The following is a 17,723-nucleotide window of genomic DNA, read 5'->3' on the forward strand; positions in this document are numbered from 1 at the left end:
TGCCACCACTTTGTACTTTGGTACTTCACAACTCTTGGCTCATGGCCTTTCACAGGTGACGTCCCAGGGTCCTTGCACTCACCCAGGTGCTAGCCTCTCTTCTTCACCCGTCTTGTCGCTTTGTGTTACTGTCAAAGTGTTTCTAAAGCTCTGGCACTGACCATGACGCTTGCACCAGGCCTGTTGGTTGAGATTATAGTTCACAGAGTCCCACCCAGCATAGGATCACAAGGGTGAGCAGGTATAAAAATATCATTTAAATCCGTACATTTTTAATATAAATTCAATGCAACTAATATAAACTCGACTAAAAAATTCTAATGTAAGTCAGTACTAAAATACTTTTAAAGGAAACAAGAGCAAAACTGCTGAGTTTAAATGGCTTTCAGGGGTTTTACACAACCCGTAGCACTTCCAGAACCACCAACAAACCGAGTTAGGATTGAGGATGTAGCCTAACGACTAGACCGGCCGACCAAAGAGCTCATGAACAGGATTTGAGTCTCAGCTCAAAAATATCCTGTGATTCTGGGCAAATCACTCAATCTCTCCCGGTCTAAAAATGAACGTATCCGTCTGTAGTGTAACTGGTTCATACAAATCGCTCTCCTACCTTTGGTTCAGTTTGTGCTATTAAAAAACTGCAAAAAAGCATAAAATGTCCAGTAAGAGGCGCCCCCTGCTGGAGCTGTCAGTACAGATGAAACTATGCCCTGGATGGATCACTCTATCTGAGCATGCGCGGAATGCTGTGTTTCTCCCCCGAGCATGCGCAGTCATAGTATCCCTTGTTCGCGCCTGCGCACTCGTCTCGTCTCCATCTTGCTTTGCTGTCGGTGCTGTTCCTCCTCCTTCCTCGGAGCCGCTCTCGGGTCTCGGTTCACGCGGAAAAAATGACAAAGAAAGGACCGGAGGAATGAGGGGCAGGAAACCACAACAAGTGAGTGATGGTGTGTGCAGAGACTCTCAGGGCTGGAGGGAGGAGGGTCTCCCGGTTAATAGTAGTGTCCTTTCTGCGGTGACCAGGCCACAAGGCCCACCCTGAGCTGGGGCTGACCCTGGAAAGGCCAAGAGCTGAATTCAGCCTCTGTCCGCTCCAATGTTTGTTAAAGAGCAGGTTGGGATATTTTTGAAGGAATTTAATTTTGTTTTCACCGTTTTACGAATTTGGGGGAAAATACAGATTTTACAAATGTTTTTTTTAAATTGGCTTTGAGATGATAAAACTGATCATTCTGGTTAAAGCACTGGCCAGGTGGCAATTCTGCGCACAACATTGCATACAGTAACATGATTTACTCGGGATTATGAAAATGGTCCCAGTGTAGTTTGTTGACTGTGATACAATTAACCCCAACTCAGTAAACAAAGGAGACTTTATTTCACTGATTAGGTCACCTCATGAGCGAAACCTCTCTTTTCAATTGGCAGCCGGGCCAAGGTGGCCTTTGCTAAGATAGCGCTCTAGATAGACGGGGCTGGAGAAAATATTGGCACCCTTGCTGATGGTATTCATTGAGGCAGTTGGGGGTCCCCTTTGTGTTCTCTGGTCAGTACCTAGATGAGCAGGGACTGGCCCCTGAACACAAATATCCCTGCACTTCCCCATTTCACCTAAATCACAATAGCTTAGATGCCTCATGCAGTTGATAGTTTTGTTGATGTGTGTCAGCAGGAGTCAGAGGGTGAAGGCAGGGCAAGAAAGGGGGCTAAAAGGGTATTAAAAACATCATCTGTCATATGATAATGAAGGACTAAAACCGCTTTAAACCTGCAAATCATACTGAAAAGAACGGGCAGTGACCAGAGCAAGGCTGGAGCAACGTGAGAATGGTGCTGTTGTTGGCTTAACCTTAATGCAATTCTTATTCCATGCACACACTCTAATTACAAGTAAAGTTTCACCAAAACAGTAGGTGTGAACAAAGAGAGAAATAAAGTTCACCAAAACAGTAGGTGTGAACAAAGAGAGAAATAAAGTTCTGTTTTCTTTTCTCTTAATTCAACAATGCCAAGTCAACGCGTGTTTCGTTGATTGGGGAAGACTCCACGACTTCTCCAGGGCTGCATGGCTCTTGAAGTCCTAAGTTAAATCCTCTCTGCTGTTTATACTTCCGAACAGGCTGGTCAGTAAATCCCAACTAGACTGTTGTTTTAGTCCGACCTTATTGTAGGACTGATGAAAAATAATGAGTACGGTGGCTTCCCTCAATGAATCCGGCATCCAGACTGTGTTTCTCTAGCGCACTCACTCGAGGGACCCCTACAAATAAGGTTTTAATAAGTGATTGAAGCATTTCGACAAGCCACCGTACTCAGTTTGTTTTCATCAGCATGGAAAATAAAGTGGGCAATAGGTAGAAAATACTTCTATTATGACTTACGTTAGTTTATTATCATTTGCCACAGCTGGTTAAATAGGTAAAAGTTCCTTTAAGGATTAACTTTCTTTCGAGAATGGAGTTGCCATTTAAGCACTGGATGCTGTTCCCTCACTAGACACCTTGACTTGGAGTTTCCCGGGTAGGGGTGACAATCTCCAGTAGCCATCATGTTTCAGCACTACAGTAAAGTGCACGAAAGTTGGATGGTACTGCTGACTGTCATAAACATCAGGCAGAAAAGCCAAGGCTCAAAAAGCTCATTGATGAAACACAGCTGAAGATCATTGCCTCAAGGAACCGGCAAAGCAAGACTGAGTACCACAAGATTAGAGCCAGTACGAGCGGAGACCTATAACTGCATTGTGAACAAGGATCTGCACCATGGCCCATTCTTTAACTCCTTACCTATAGAACTAGTCACATGGCAGGGATGTCCCTTCTCTGCCCTCCTCTTCCCCCTCGCCGTTTAACTCATGGCAGAGTGGATAGAAGCGGTGGACAGTTAATAGAGTTGTGCTGGTCTGATTTGTCAGATACAATATCCCTCTAAGCGGACATCATACCGTTCCTACAACCAGAGGGCTCGCAATGGAGTCTGTGACAGATGTTGCAGGTTTACAAAGCTGCTTCTGGACTGATGGTAAACTGGTAAAAATCCAGCTTTAGACAGGTGTAGGTTGCCAATGCACAGCACCCTCTCAGTGCTTCTCTCAGATAGCTGAAGATCAGTTTAAATACATGAGTACAGCAGTCACCCTGGGCCAGCAAAGGCATGGGACCTTAATAATAGTGCTGTGGTTCAACATTATTGTGGGAATATGGACATATGGTCCTCCTTACCCATCGCTATGATGGGACGGATGGTTTTGTACTCGTTTTCGGTCCATCCTGCAGAATTATCCCTACATCTTACAGATAATCTTTTTTTCCTACTTGCCGGCCATAGTCACCAGGTAAATTTGGTGCAGTAAACTACCAAGGGTCTTATACAAGTAGACTGTGACAATATTTGAAGGGGATAGGAGTTCCATAACTTAAACCTTTACTACTGGGTAGTGCTTATTATAGTAATAGAAAACAAACTGGTTGTTCAGGGATGGCAAAGATCTGGCATTGTAACTTGAACTCAACACCTCAGAACATCATGGAACCAGTAGCAGCCTGTACAGGTAAGAGTGGCGGGCTGGATTGGGGGGGTTGGTTGACAGATGACAACATGGGAAGATTAAATATTTAATTTTCCGTCGTTTGTTGAACCCCAACCCACCCACCCCAACTGTTCTTACCTGCACAGGCTGCTGCTCTCATTGGGATATCTCACTAGTGAGGTGTGATGAAGTGACCATATAAAATCTGTTGAGCAACTCGCACAGATGTACAACCATCATCGATTCCAATTTTTCAGATACCTCCAGCTCTGCCACACACTCTGCACATTATGAGGCTCTGAAGAATTGTCCCAGAGTTTAACCATCTGGAGGCCAAATCAGTGCTAAAACCCCTTGGACTCGAGGATATTTCTAAACTGTATAGGTCCCCACTCCTTACTCAACATGTAGGCAAGACAAGTGCAGTTTTAGAGCAAAACCTAGATGAGCTGGATGACCATGATTGTCAGGAGGCAAAGATGGCAACACGGTTCCAGGCCATCCCCTCAAATTGCAGAGTAATACAGTGCAATTACCTGCAAAGGATGTCCTACAGCCCTATCGGGTGTGGAGTCTGGGCAGCAGTAGTAGCCTGGCTTGTCCCTAATACAAGACCCTGCTACATTTTAGCTTGTGATCTGAGACTGTCCATTTTTACCTTGGCCAGAATCGCACACAAGCTTAGTTACCTTGAACCTAAAGTTGGTCCTTTTCTATCGCGCAAATATTGCATGCAAGGCTGGGTTTCTTGATAGCCAAGCATGATATTGCGTGCCGCTGATCGCAGGCAGAAGCTCCCTCTGCGTGTTGCCGTCAGAGTGGCATGGACTATTGTGCACCCACAGATCAGGCAGTTTATAGTACAACTCTCCAAAAAGAAATATAAGAAGATCTGGTGTGCATGGACTGCTCGTCATGGTTTAACATAATTTTCCCTGTGGTTCTCCAGTACACTTTTTTTAATATATCAATTAGATCAGAGGTCTTCAAACTTTTGAAGGTTGAGCCCCCCCAGCTGATTTTTTTTAGATGTTGGGCCCCCCCAGCACCTGACAGAAATTTCCGGAATCGACCGCCATGCGCACATTCCGGGCGTATCCAGCAAATAATGTTCAATACAATAAGAGTGTTTAGTAAACTGCAGGTTTGTGAGTGAGTGTGGTGAAATGACAGAGGCTTATTACGCAGCCTAAAACACCACTTTCCAAGATAAAATGTTCATAAATTGTTCATAGATGTTTCCTTTTGTAATTTAGGACGAAAACCTTAATGGGGCACAACATGCCCATACTTTTGTACAGGGGTGAGTGAGGTGACCATATGAATTTGGGTGCGCATGTTAGTGCAGAGTGGGACGAAATAATGTATGGTTAGTGGTGGGCTTATTGGAGTGAGATTGCAGATTGAGCAGTGAGGAGGACAGGTGAATAAAGTGTCAAGACTGGAGGTTGAGTAGTGTGTTTGTGTGACTGCGGGGTGAGGTACAGAGTGAACAGCGCTAGTGCATTGTGAGTGCAGAGTGATCACTGTGAGTGGAGGCTAAGTGGGTGAATGGTGTGAGTGCAGGATGTATGACGTTACAATGCATGCTTTTACAACGCATGCCATTACGACGCAGGTTTTACAAAGCAAGTCGTTACAACGAATTGCGTTGGGGGGCGCTGGATAGTGAATAGTTTAATTTACTATTCCAGCTCCAGTCCCTGTGGATAGTAGGGAAGGTGTTGGATAGTAATTAAACTATTCCCTATCCTAGAGCGCCCTCCAGTGCAATTTGTTGTAATGACTTGCGTTGTAAAAGTTGCGTCGTAATGGTAGGGCGTTGTAAAAGTTGCGTTGTAAAGGATGTTTCCCGTGAGTGCATGGTGATCAGTGTGATTGCAGGGTGAGCGGGTGAATGGTGTGAGTGCATGGTGATCAGTGTGATTGCAGGGTGAGCGGGTGAATGGTGTGCGTGCATGGTGATCAGTGTGAGAGCATTGTGATTGCTGTGAGTGCAGAGTGATCACTGTGAGTGCAGAGGGATCACCGTGAGTGGAGGGTAAGTGGGTGAATGGTGTGAGTGCATCGGGATCAGTGTGAGTGCTGGGTGAGGATGAAAGTGAAGGACAAGAATGAGGAGTGAGTGGTCTGAATGCAGGGTGCATTACCAGACACTTGAAGTAACTCGGCATGTTATTGACGGTAGCAAAGGGTTTCAAATGTGTTAAACTATTGCTATTATGGCAGTAACCAGGGATCAGGGTGGAGGAAATAAATAATGTGCTGATCCCTCAACAAACTTCCAGTCTCATGATTAGGGTTGCCAGCTCATTATTTTGATGTCACAGATGGTATAAAAATAAGCAGTCACCTAAAGTTGTATTTTCAGCACTTGTCTGTGTAAATGTAAATGTATAGGCATTTATATAGCGCACTACTTACCCGGAGGGTCCCAAGGCGCTTCGACCGCTGCGAAACCCTTCCTGGCTTCCCTGAGAGATGGTCCCTTAATGGGTATCTCCAGGGTGAGACCAGGCATCCCCGGCGGTCTGGTGGGGCCGTTAGTGAAGATGAGGCAAGCTAATGCCCAGAGTTGCCGAGTGTGATCGCTGATCAGAGTGGGCCCCGAGGCGAGAGAATTATCGAGTCCGCTGACCCTGGTCCAGAAACCTGCCGCGCCGGGAATCGAACCCTGGTCCCGGGCCGTCCTCTGCTCTCGGGTCTGCCGCCTCTAACCAGTGAGCCACACTACCACACTGTGCAGACTTTGAACAGCAAATATAAATTGAAAGAACTTTTAATTGTTTTCTAGAGCTGCCTGAATGAGCCATAACTGATAATAAAAGGGAATAAAGACAGAAAAGTAACATTAAAAATGAATACATACTTCTTATTTATAACCATATTTAGCAATTTGCAGGCTGTTTAAACAACAAATGGTTGGCTGGCATTTTGCGCGCCTGCCAGTTTAATTTTAAAAGAAACTTTCAGGGACGTTTTAGGGATTTTGGGGGCTCTGGGCGAAATGTATTTTGGGGGCCCCTATTCGGACCAGCTTTGATTTTATGATTCAGTCTCAGCTCTTTCATGCCTTCTTTGGTCAAATACTAAATGTGTGTACATCTAATATTCAGGGATAGTGATGTGTGTTTTCAGTATGTAACACAACAGCAGTTCACTAATATTACTGCAAATAATCCCAGTCACACCCTCCCATTTCTCATATGTGAGGTCCTGTATTGAGCTATAATAAACTTTTTTAATGGATGTTGCATGACACACCATCATTCCAGGTTGATACTGTGATTAAACTGCCAAAGTATACTTTTTGTACCTTTATAGCATATAGAATGCACTATTTATTTCAGGGATGTGTATCTGTGCAGCCCTTCCACTCAAAAGTTGGGCTTGCCTTTCAGCAGGTTACCTTGTATTTTGAAATTTAAGCCACAAAATCTCAGTCAAATAAATAAGGTCTGCAATCAATGGTACATATGGGCATCATGGACAACTTTGCTTTAAAAACGACTCTTATATTATTGTGTAAAAGGTGGAGCAGCACCAATGCGCGTAGGCAGAAACTCTGCCATTTTGTCTGGTTATTTATTTGTGTTTATATAGCACTCAATTTGCCATTGGCTTCCAACACAGCACCTTGCAGTGGTCTGGGCCATTACTTTCCAAATGTTTCCCTTGCAACGCTGAATTTAAATTTGTTTGATGGAGAGGTGCAGTCAGTAGGGTGTTAGAGATGACCATGTTTATAGCAATTGATTACCTCGGTGATATACTCTCAGTGTGTGTAGTGAAGTAAGCACGGATGTGACTAAGTGTTGTAACACCCTGCTTACATAATACATTAATGGGTGTAATGAAGTATGCAAGGGGATGTCAAGTGCTGTAACAACCGACTTACATAATACCTCAGTGGGTTTAATGAACTATGCACCGCCAAAAATGCAGCACCTTAATGCCTTTGATACGTTTGCATAGGGCTAAAAAGTGCATGTCTCCCAAGGGAAAAGAAAACTTGCAATTCTGCAGTTTCTTTAATACATTTGAAAGGCAACCGCCTTTAACACAAGTCACCATATTAGTGCAAACAATTATGGAAAAGTAAGTGTATCCGTGCCTAAGGGCCTCTGTGTGAATAAGAAGTGTATGCTGATGGTGGCACTGCTGGAGAACAAGCTTCGAAAGGTTCCGTTGAAGGAGTCACTGGGTCTGTCACAGAGAAGTGGATATTTTTAGCTGTTCTTCCCTTGCGTAGACCTTTCCAAACATTCACATCTCTTATTTTGTCTAGGTCAAGATTCAAAAAACCTGCTTAACAAAAGTGCATGCCTGTATTGATATGCATATTACCAGCTTGTTTATCAAAGGGTTTTGTTTTGGTGCTGAGGGTCAGTGGACGAAGGAAGGTAAAACTTTGCCGCTTGTTCATGTCTGTTGTGCTCTTCTCTCGCATACATTATTCCCCACTTAGAAAACATTCTATATTCCTAACTGGATTTTGACTTTGTACATTAGAAGGATGTCAGATAATAGGAAACTTACCGTATTCCTCTGGAGAGTAGCAGAGCGGGTTCCAGAGGCTACACAAATGTAGGCATTCTGAATTGAAACCCCCTTGAGAATATTTGTTCCACTGCAGCTCGAGCATGTCAGCGACTAATTAACCCCCTCCTGGGAGAGTTATCAAGACACAAGAATAGGTCGATTTCCCCTCCCTCCCCCCTCCAACCATCCCGGAGTAAATGCTAAGAAGGCTTGAGACAGACGCAGGAAACAAAGAGACGACTGGAGTGGAGTTCGCGCCCCCCCCTGGGATGGTGTCGCGCCCCCCAGGGGGGGGCGCGCCCCACAGATTGAGGAACTCTGAATTAGATTCATGAGAGATGTAATTCACAGACCCGCCCCTTTGCCTCGGTTTCAATTGACTTACATTTTAGTAATTTATAGCTATTTAACCAATAAAAAGTGATATAGAAACTTTAAATGAGTTACGCTGTAGGTAATAATACATATGATAGAGTGATCTAGCCACAGATTCCATACCTTTGAACTTCCAGGTGTCATGCTGGATCCGGAAGATGTTTGATAGCAGTGACGCTGTAGGTGTCAGGGTTTTCGTCGCGACGTCTGCATCGTCTATATTGGCGCCCCCCTGTGCGCTGACGTCTGTTATTTTCTCTCTGCGCCTGCCTGTGCAGATCCATCGAAGATTGCTACCCTCTGTCACTTATTGACAGACCTTTTAGACTTGTTGTCGACTTTTTGGTGTGCTAGGTATCTCGAGTAAGAAAGCCTCGGAGTTTAGGCCGTGCCGTGCCTGTCACCGCGCCATGTCAGTCATGGACCCCCATTTAGTGTGTGGTGCCTGGAGCTCGACCACAACACAAAGTTGTGTTCCAGTTGTCGGGCCATGACGCCAAAGGCTTTGAGGGAGTGGTCTCTAAAGCTGATTGCGGCCTGGCGTCGGCGTTAAGGAAGTCACCTCCTTGATCTCATTCCCAGTCTCAGTCGAGGGGAAGGTCTGAGCACTGCTCCAGGGGTTTGAAGTCTTTTTTCTCTCAAAATCCTCACAGTCCGGTAAGAAGCACCGCAAAACGTGCACGCAGTCAAAGTGTGCTTTGACTTCACCCTGGCCATTGCAGGAGACTGAGGAGCCTCAACGTTTGCCGCTCCTCTCCGCATTTCCCTCCCTGTCCAGTGCCGGGAGCGACCCTCGCCGAACTAAAGGAATTTTATGCCGCCATCTGTGCCATATTTGGGTGTCTTGATCCTGCAGGCACGCCTTCGGCTACCACAGATTCAGCTGAAGGAGGCCCTGTGGGTTCCGTGCCTTCGGGTCCGGCCACAGCCCCTCTTGGATCTTCCCTATATCTTGGACACGCCGTTCAACCTGCCCCATTCTGAAGTGTTAGGCACGGAGGATGAAGATTGAGAAGGGTAGTAGGATCCCTTTGAAATCTCGCAACCCAGTTAGAACCTGGACTGGTATGAGGACCTGGGTGATGCCAGCTGCCTGGACACCTCTCCAGATTCTAGCATGCTGTCTCCACCTAACCTGGCTATGGATGAGGGAGCTTCATTTGCAATGGTGGTGCATACAGGTGCGGAGGTCTTGGAAATGCAACTTTCTACGGTGGCAGTCAAGACTAATATCCTGACGGAGGACCTGCAGCCTGGTGGAACACTTGCTGCCTTTCCAAGAGGCCTTGACAGATGTTCTACTGGACACCAGGTCCAAGCCCAGCACAAGGGCTCCTGTGAATAGAACTTTTGCCCGCCAGCACCACCCTTCACCGTTCGACCCAGCTTTCCTCTCTGTCCACCCCACCACACAGAGCTTGGTGGTCCAAGCCTCCACTACTCACGATTCGTTCCCTTCTTCATTCCGGACAGGGAATCCAAAAGGCTGGACAGCTTTGGTCAGAAAATCTTTTCTTCCAACAGCCTAGCATTGCCTCTTGGGTGGTTACTCACATTCTCTATGGGATACGGTTGCGCAAGTGCTTCCCAGAGACTCGGAGGAGGACTGAGTTCTGGTCCCCCAAGCCATTACAGACGGGAGAGATACGGCTAAGTTTGCCATACGATGTGGCTTAGATGCAACAGACTTGCTAGGCACGGCGATTTTCTTGATGTTGGCCGTGAGGCACCGAGCCTGGCTGAGGACATCTGGCATTTCAGGGGATGTCCAAGCTAACCTTATGGACATGCCCTTTGATGGCTCCTGAATCCTTTGGAGACAAGGCGGATGCAGTGCTTGAGCATTTTAAGAACTCATGGGCTATGGCCAAGTTCTTAGGCATCTCCAAATCATGCCGGCCTGTGTCTGCTTTTCGCCACTTTCGTGGCTAAGGAAGGGGCTACAACAATGTCAACCCTATTCCATCCAGAGGACCCCGCAAGTCCAGCAACCGCTGCGGGGCCTCGGATGCAGTTCACCCCGACTCCATGGGTTGGGTAGCCATAAATCAGATCAAGCGACAGCCCCCTCCTCCACCGCAAAACCTTCCTAGTCCGATCCTTCTTTATCATGGATGTCCAGTTTCGTGGAAGGATACGCCATCACCTCCACCACTGGTGAGATATCCCCTTGGACGGGTGGGTGCTGCAAATAGTCTGAAGGGACTACTCCCTCCCCTTCGAAACTACTCCTCTCTCCATGCCTTCGACTTACGATTGGCTGACGGAGGATCACCTTGTCTTACTTCGCCAGGAATTCAAGGCTCTTGGCAAAGAGAGTCATAGAGAGGGTCCCCGGACCAGAAATAGGCTTTGGTTGCTACTGCCCCAATTTTCTGGTTCCGAAGAAGCATGGAGTCCTTCGTCCTATCCTAGACCTCAGGGCCCTCAACTACTTCCTCAAACAAGGAACTCTTTCAGTTTGCCGTGCTCCCCTTCGGCTTCACCAGTGCCCCTCGGTTGTTCACCAAGGTGATGACGGTGGTTGCAGCCCATCTGCAGAGATCATGGGTTCCAGTCTTCCCCTATCTTGATGATTATTTGTTGAAGCAGGCTCGTCCAAAGCAGTCGTCTTCCACCCCCAGACTGCGGCAAATCTCCTGGGCTCTCTATCAATCTGCCGAAGTCACAACTGACTCCGTCTCAGACGCTCCCTTTCATCGGAACAGTTCTGGACATAGTGCAGATTAGGGCCTATCCTCCTGAATGGCGAGTCCAGGATATTCAGGCTATGATACCGAAGTTTCCGCCTCTATCCTGGAGTTCGGTGAGACTGACTCTGAGGCTGTTGGGCCTCATGGCCTCCTGCATCTTGCTAGTGGACCATGCCAGATGGCACATGTGGGCTTTGCAGTGGGACTTGAAGTTCTAATGGGTGCAGCATCGAGGAAATCTCACTGACCTAGTTCAGATATCAGAACGCACCACAAACGACCTGCAGTGTTGGCTGACAAACCACATTTGGGTCACAGGCAGACCACTCCCCATCCCCACTCAGATCTTACTGTAGTGATGGATGCGTCCCTCCTGGGTTGGGGCGGCCATCTGGGAGAGGTTGAGATCAGAGGACTCTTGTCTACGGCGGAAGCAACGCTCCAGATCAATCTGTTGGAGCTTTGTGCGATCTGGTTGGCATTGAATGCCTTTTTACCATCCCGCAAGGGAACGCTAGTTCAAGTGTTCACGGACAACACTACTGCTATGTGGTACTGCAGCAAACAGGGTAAAATGGGGTTGTGGACCCTTTGTCAGGAGGCGCTGCATCTCTGACTTGGCTAAACAACAGGGCATTCCCTTGGTGGTTCAACATCTGGCCGGTTCTATGAACGCCAGTGCGGATGAACTAAGCTACCAGTGCCTTGCGGATCGGATCATGAGTGGTGTCTCCATCCGGAGGTGGTGCAAGGTCTCTTTCTAAAGTGGGAAGAGCCTTGGTTAGATCGGTTCGCCTCTGAAGAGAATGCATAGGTGGAGCACAGGCCTTCTATACGCCTTTCCTCCCATACCACTCCTACCCAGAGTGCTCAAGAATATCAGGAGCTGTGGTACAGGCCTCAGCCTGGCCTGCTAGTGCAAGGGGTTCGCCCTTCTGCGCACGAAGTCCTCAGACCCAAAGGAAAAAGTTGGCACGGAAACTGGAATTGCAAAACATAGAATTTATTACTCCTCATGAGGTGGTGCTAAAGTTCAGACAGTACCCTTCGGCACTATGAGAAGTAGCACAAAGGGCTGCCGGACACATGGTTTATTTATACCCACACAGGGGCTCAAGAGAAGGCGGTACAAAGCACAAAAGCACATTTTATGAACATACAAGGCAATATCGAGAAGCAGAATCGATCAGTGGGAGGAGTTAACAGTCTTGGGGTCTCAGCTAACACATTCCAATCTAGGGCTAACCTTTAGCAGATGTGGACCCTAATGGTCAGCGGCAAAACACAGAGATGCTATTATTCGACTGTTGCCGGGCAGATTCAAAGGCCATGAGCAGAGAGGTAGGACAACGCACATGGTCGACACGAGGCAACGTGTGGCAGACAAAATGGCCTGCCGTGAATACAAAATGGATGCCGCCAAATGTCAAGATAACGATCAAAACTCGATGTCTTTTGCTAACGCTCAACTCAATCGACGTTATAATACAACAGACAACCCTTTTAGCGTTAGCTAAAGACATAGGCTCTTTCAGGATAGTCTGTGCATTCATCTCGTATATCGATGCACATTATATTTGTTACTTCTTTGTCCACTAATTGTTGCGCTTTTACGGCATTTCGTTTGGATGGTATGCAGGCAGTTATGCATATAGAACATAGCATTGGACCACAGTGTATACATATGCAACAAGTGAAAATTAATGCAATTGCAACACACAGGATAGTTAATAGTTTCCAACCCCAAGCAGAAATCAGAGCCCAAAACCATCCCGCAAATGTCCAGGTACCATTCTTCTCATAAATATCAGAAGCTATTTTATGCAATTTAAGAATTGCTTCATAGACAGAAGGCGAATTATCTGGTATGTACACGCAACAACTACTTCCGATCACTTTACATGCTCCTCCTCTATCAGCTAACATAACATCTAAGACCATACGGTTCTGAAGAGTTACAATTCTAGCAATTTGTAGTTCCTCAGTAATATTGCCAAGTGCTACAGCAGTTTCATTGGTGACAGCTTCCATTACTCTAGTTAAATGTCGTATTTTCCTGCTGTTTAAGGCAGCACCTACAAACGGGAACAGGCCTAAATTGAAATCAACATATTGCTGCAGACTAGTATCTGTTTGATCAATATCATCAACTCGGATTGTTCGTTTATATCGATTCATAGAAATATTTTGAAACAACTTGAAATCTCGGTGATAAGAAGCAGGTGCAAGAAAAACAGGTGGCAATAGGAAAGATACATAACAAACACCAGACCACCCTATAGGTAGTCTATGATAACCATGATTTCCACATACTAGATATGTGTTATGCGAAGCTAAAAATGTACTATTGTTTATTCCATCTATATTTAACACAACAACACATTCGCTGGTCCCTACTGGAATTCGTCCAGTACTTGGCAAGCACAAATTTGCCTTGGTTCGTATTACAGTAATCACAGATTCATTGTCCGTAGTAGAGTCTCTCGTATGGGTGAAAACATAAGGCGTAGAGGCATTGTCGATATTCTTCCCACTCCCATATAGTTCCATTCGCTTGAGGATAACCATGTTCATCTTGATAACACTCTTTATTCAGGCGGAAAAGAAGTCCACCTACAGTAGGTTTTCTGTTTGAAAAGAGAAGAGTGTACCAAGCTCGACAAGAACCATTATGCGAAAAAGGAAGTGGAATAAATGGCGGTCCACCTTTCTTCTGATGAGCTGGAAGCATACCACAAATCCAGCAATTCGTGGTATTCGTAGCATCATGAGAATGGTGTAGCATCTGGACAAAAGTATTGTTCAAGTAAGACTCCCGATGCTTATGCTCATGATAGGGAAGAGTGAAATGCTGATGCTCTTCCGGAACCGGAGTAGTAGGAACCATAAGAAATTTTCAAGCAGGGATTGCCATCTCGATCAACCAGGTAGTTACTGCAATAACTATTAATAGAAAAAAAACACTCGATACTCCCAAAATCTTCTTCTTAGTAGCATTCATTGTCTCAAAAGTCTTCTTCAAACTAAAAAACAGAAAAAATAAAAATAGTCAATGAGTTCTTTAACCTGGGTAGACGTTGGTTTCTTCGCCACAGATCAAGACAGGTGTCACTACACTACGCAGGGCTGATCCCCCTCCCTTGTCATATCGGCATTCCGTTTACTACCCAGAGCGGTTGCTCAACCAGTCTTGCCACAAAAACCTTTCAAATCTTTCTTCTTGATCTCAAATCATAGTGTGCTGCTCCAGAAGTCGTCTGGTCCGGGAAGAACTCCGCAGATCCGTCAGGTGATACAGCAGGGCCTTTCTCCGTAGCTAGGATATCTCGATGATCAGTCAAAACAGCTGGATCCACCAAGGTCGATGACACCTTGCGACAATGGCTACTGTGAACCCAGTTGTAAACTTGTAAACTTGGGGATTTATAGAGCGCAGTTGTTGCCCGAAGGCGTCCAAACAGTTGTGCCTGTTGGTTGTCCGGACTGCCGTCCTCGTTGCCAGGAGGACTTGCTCTGGTCCACGCCACCTCGGCTCCAAGCTGTTCGATCTCTCGAAGGACTTGATCATCACTAGATCACCAGGACGGAGACCATGGCCCTCACCTTGGGTTTTATCTGGGAGCGCTTCTCGAACCTGTTGGTGAATAGAAACCAAGCTGTCAGTTAATTGTGCCAAATAGTCATTCATTAAAACACAAGGTACACATATACAGATCTTGGCTTCGGAACTCCCCAAATGCACATCGGCCGCCCAAACACCACCTCGTACGGGGTAAGACCCGTTCGAGAATGCGGCACTGATCTAATGGACAATAGTGCCAACGGCAGCGCATCTGGCCATGTCAACTTCGTGGAGGCTTGGATTTTCGCAATCTTGAGCTTGAGAGTGCCATTATACATTTCCACCAATCCTGCAGATTGTGGATGGAACACAGCATGAAACTTTTGCTTAATGCCTAATCCCTTCAGGACATACTTAATATCTTCCCCAATAAAATGAGGTCCGTTATCACTCCATAAAAGTCTGCAAACACCGAATCTTGGGACGAACTCATACCCATGGTTACACGGATTAGAATCTCATTTCGTACTGATCTCTTACTCACCATACGAGTTAGAAACAGGTTCCCTGTCGTGTCAAAACCGCTTTCAATTAGGTTCGATTTTTTGTATCTAAGGAATCCTTAACCAAACTCGGGCCAGCCTCATGGGTTTATCGTTACCTGTAAAGGTAATTCAGAAAATATATCTTATGATCGTTTGTGGCTATATGACCAGCTCCTACAAACTTTCACTACCTGCCTCAACCCTGTGCCTGGTTCTCGTTATACGAAAAAAACTTTCTCTCTAAGTTTCTATTTCGCCTCCGCAATTTAAGTTCAGCGGCTTCACTTATTATTTTATCAATTGAAACGTATTCTTAGCTACCATATCCTTGCTCCCCACCCAATAGGGGCTTGCTACTAACATAGGGAGTCCCAGCCCATTTGTGAAACTTACCCTCTTCCTTTCTGTCGGCCTCCCTGCTCCTATCTCCTGGCAGTCCACCCTCCTGTACTTCACTCGATATATAGTGAAACGAACAGAACTGCTCCAGCCGCCCTTCCGGGTTTATATGCGTCCCTCTTGTCAATTGGGCGCAACTTTCCTGACATCCCATTGGACCAAATTTGCCCAATCTGGAACGCGTTGCTATGGTTAAATAACGCATTTCCACGTTTTTCCGGTCTTCCTATTGGGTATACGCAATTATCAAATTGCCCCCAATTGGTTCTTTGGATTAATGCGTTTCTACGACAATCCTCGCTTCAGGTTCTAGCGGAATGCATCGCCGCCACGGCGCGTTGTTTATCTGGTTTTCCATCCTAACATTATCGTTGCAGGAATCATTAACTCCACTATGTCTCCTTATCAGTACTGTTATTTATTTTTTAAAGCCATCTATAGTTCGTAGTGTTTATACAATATTTACTATATTTGTATTGAGGCCTCCTCATATACCATGGGGTTTACTATATTCCTATTCTATTTTTGATAATAAGGATGTCATGACTCAGTACTATATTTCCCGGAGCACCCTTGGAGCCAGATGTTCTTTAATGTTAAATAAGGAGTCACGTTTGCTATTGCCATTATTGCAAGAACACTCCTAATTGGCCCATCTCGTGTTCCTGTAGAGTATCTTTAGTTTACTTAATGATTTTTTCCAGTCTTCTCTTGAGTTCAATCCACATCTTACACTATTTAGGGTAGACATATAGAATTGTTCTCTTCTTTTCCTCTTATCATGCCGATTCCCACCCCTCTTACTGCCTGTTATTTTTTTCTAATCCACACCATTTTAGATCATCAATTGCATGTCCTGCTAATCTCCAGTGTTCAGTAAGAGGTGCTCCTGTTTTATTTGTTCTAAGGGCTGATCGGTGCTCATTTAATCGCAGCCTTATTTCCCTAGATGTCTCTCCTACATATGATTTGTGACAGGGGCATTGGATCAAATAAATTGCATTTTTTGTCCTGCAATTCATGAAACTTTTGATATATACTGATTTATCATTAACTACAACCTTGTTGCCCTTAATGATACTAGTACAGTTTACACACCCTAAGCAAGGGTGTGTACCCGTTGGTAAGGGGTTGCCATCCGCTGTCATCTGCTGATATTTAGGCATTTCTCTACACGGGTGGACTAGACATAACATAACATAACATAACATAACAGATCCCTTAATTCCGGCACTATATGGTCTACCTAAGGTGCACAAGGACATCCTAGATCCCCCGATGAGGCCAATAGTATCATGCATAGGGTCACTTACTGAACCCCTGAGTAAGTATGTGGAGGTTTTTCTACAACCTTTAGTGCAACAACAAAAAGCTTACATTAAGGATACGACCTCTATGATCAAAAAAGTGGAAGGATTAAGCTTTAATCCGGAAACTCAAGTGTTAGTGACTTTGGATATCGAAGCACTGTACACAAACATACCCCAGGACAGCACCATTGAGATTATGGAAGAGATTTTAAGCGATAACCAACAAGATCTAACAGCCCATCAACTATTCATTATAGACTGTATTACGTGGAGAAGTGTGGCTCAGGGGTTAGAGGCAGCAGACCCGGAAGCTGAGATCGGTCCTGGACCAGGGTTTATTTCCCCGCCTCGGCGAGTCTTGGGCTAAAAATTCCACGGACTCGATAATTCTCGCCCCGGTGCCTCCTCGACTCACGGGTTCACACTCTGCGACTCTGGGCAATAGCTTGCTTAATCTCCACAACGGCCCCTCGCGGCGGGATGCCTGACTTTCACCTTGTGGATACCCTGCTATCTCACAGGGGAATACCAGGAAGGGTTCCCTAAACAAGCGCCGGGAAACCCACTGCGGGTAGCTGTGCGCTATATAAGCTCAACTACATTTACATACATACATTTACTCTGATCCTTAAAAATAATATTTTCATGTACAAGGATGACCTATTCAGACAGATTAAGGGGACCAGTATGGGGGCCACATGTGCCCCTAGCCTGGCCTGCCTATATGTCTCTAGATTCGAAGACAAACACATCTATAAAGTCACG

The 17,723-nt window shown here is 45.7% G+C and overlaps 1 protein-coding gene across 1 annotated transcript in view; it reads left to right on the plus strand.

The window, feature by feature from the left end:
- The first annotated feature begins 802 nt into the window (after positions 1–802).
- The window catches only part of LOC144772311 (uncharacterized), a 36,766-nt gene continuing 19,845 nt past the window's right edge, over positions 803–17,723 (plus strand). The window contains exon 1 of the mRNA XM_078656543.1: positions 803–940. The gene's annotated coding sequence lies outside the window, so the exon portion shown is untranslated. The remainder of the gene's footprint in view (positions 941–17,723) is intronic.

Source organism: Lissotriton helveticus, chromosome 8, assembly GCF_964261635.1.
Source record: "Lissotriton helveticus chromosome 8, aLisHel1.1, whole genome shotgun sequence".
In the NCBI taxonomy this organism is placed as follows: domain Eukaryota; kingdom Metazoa; phylum Chordata; class Amphibia; order Caudata; family Salamandridae; genus Lissotriton; species Lissotriton helveticus.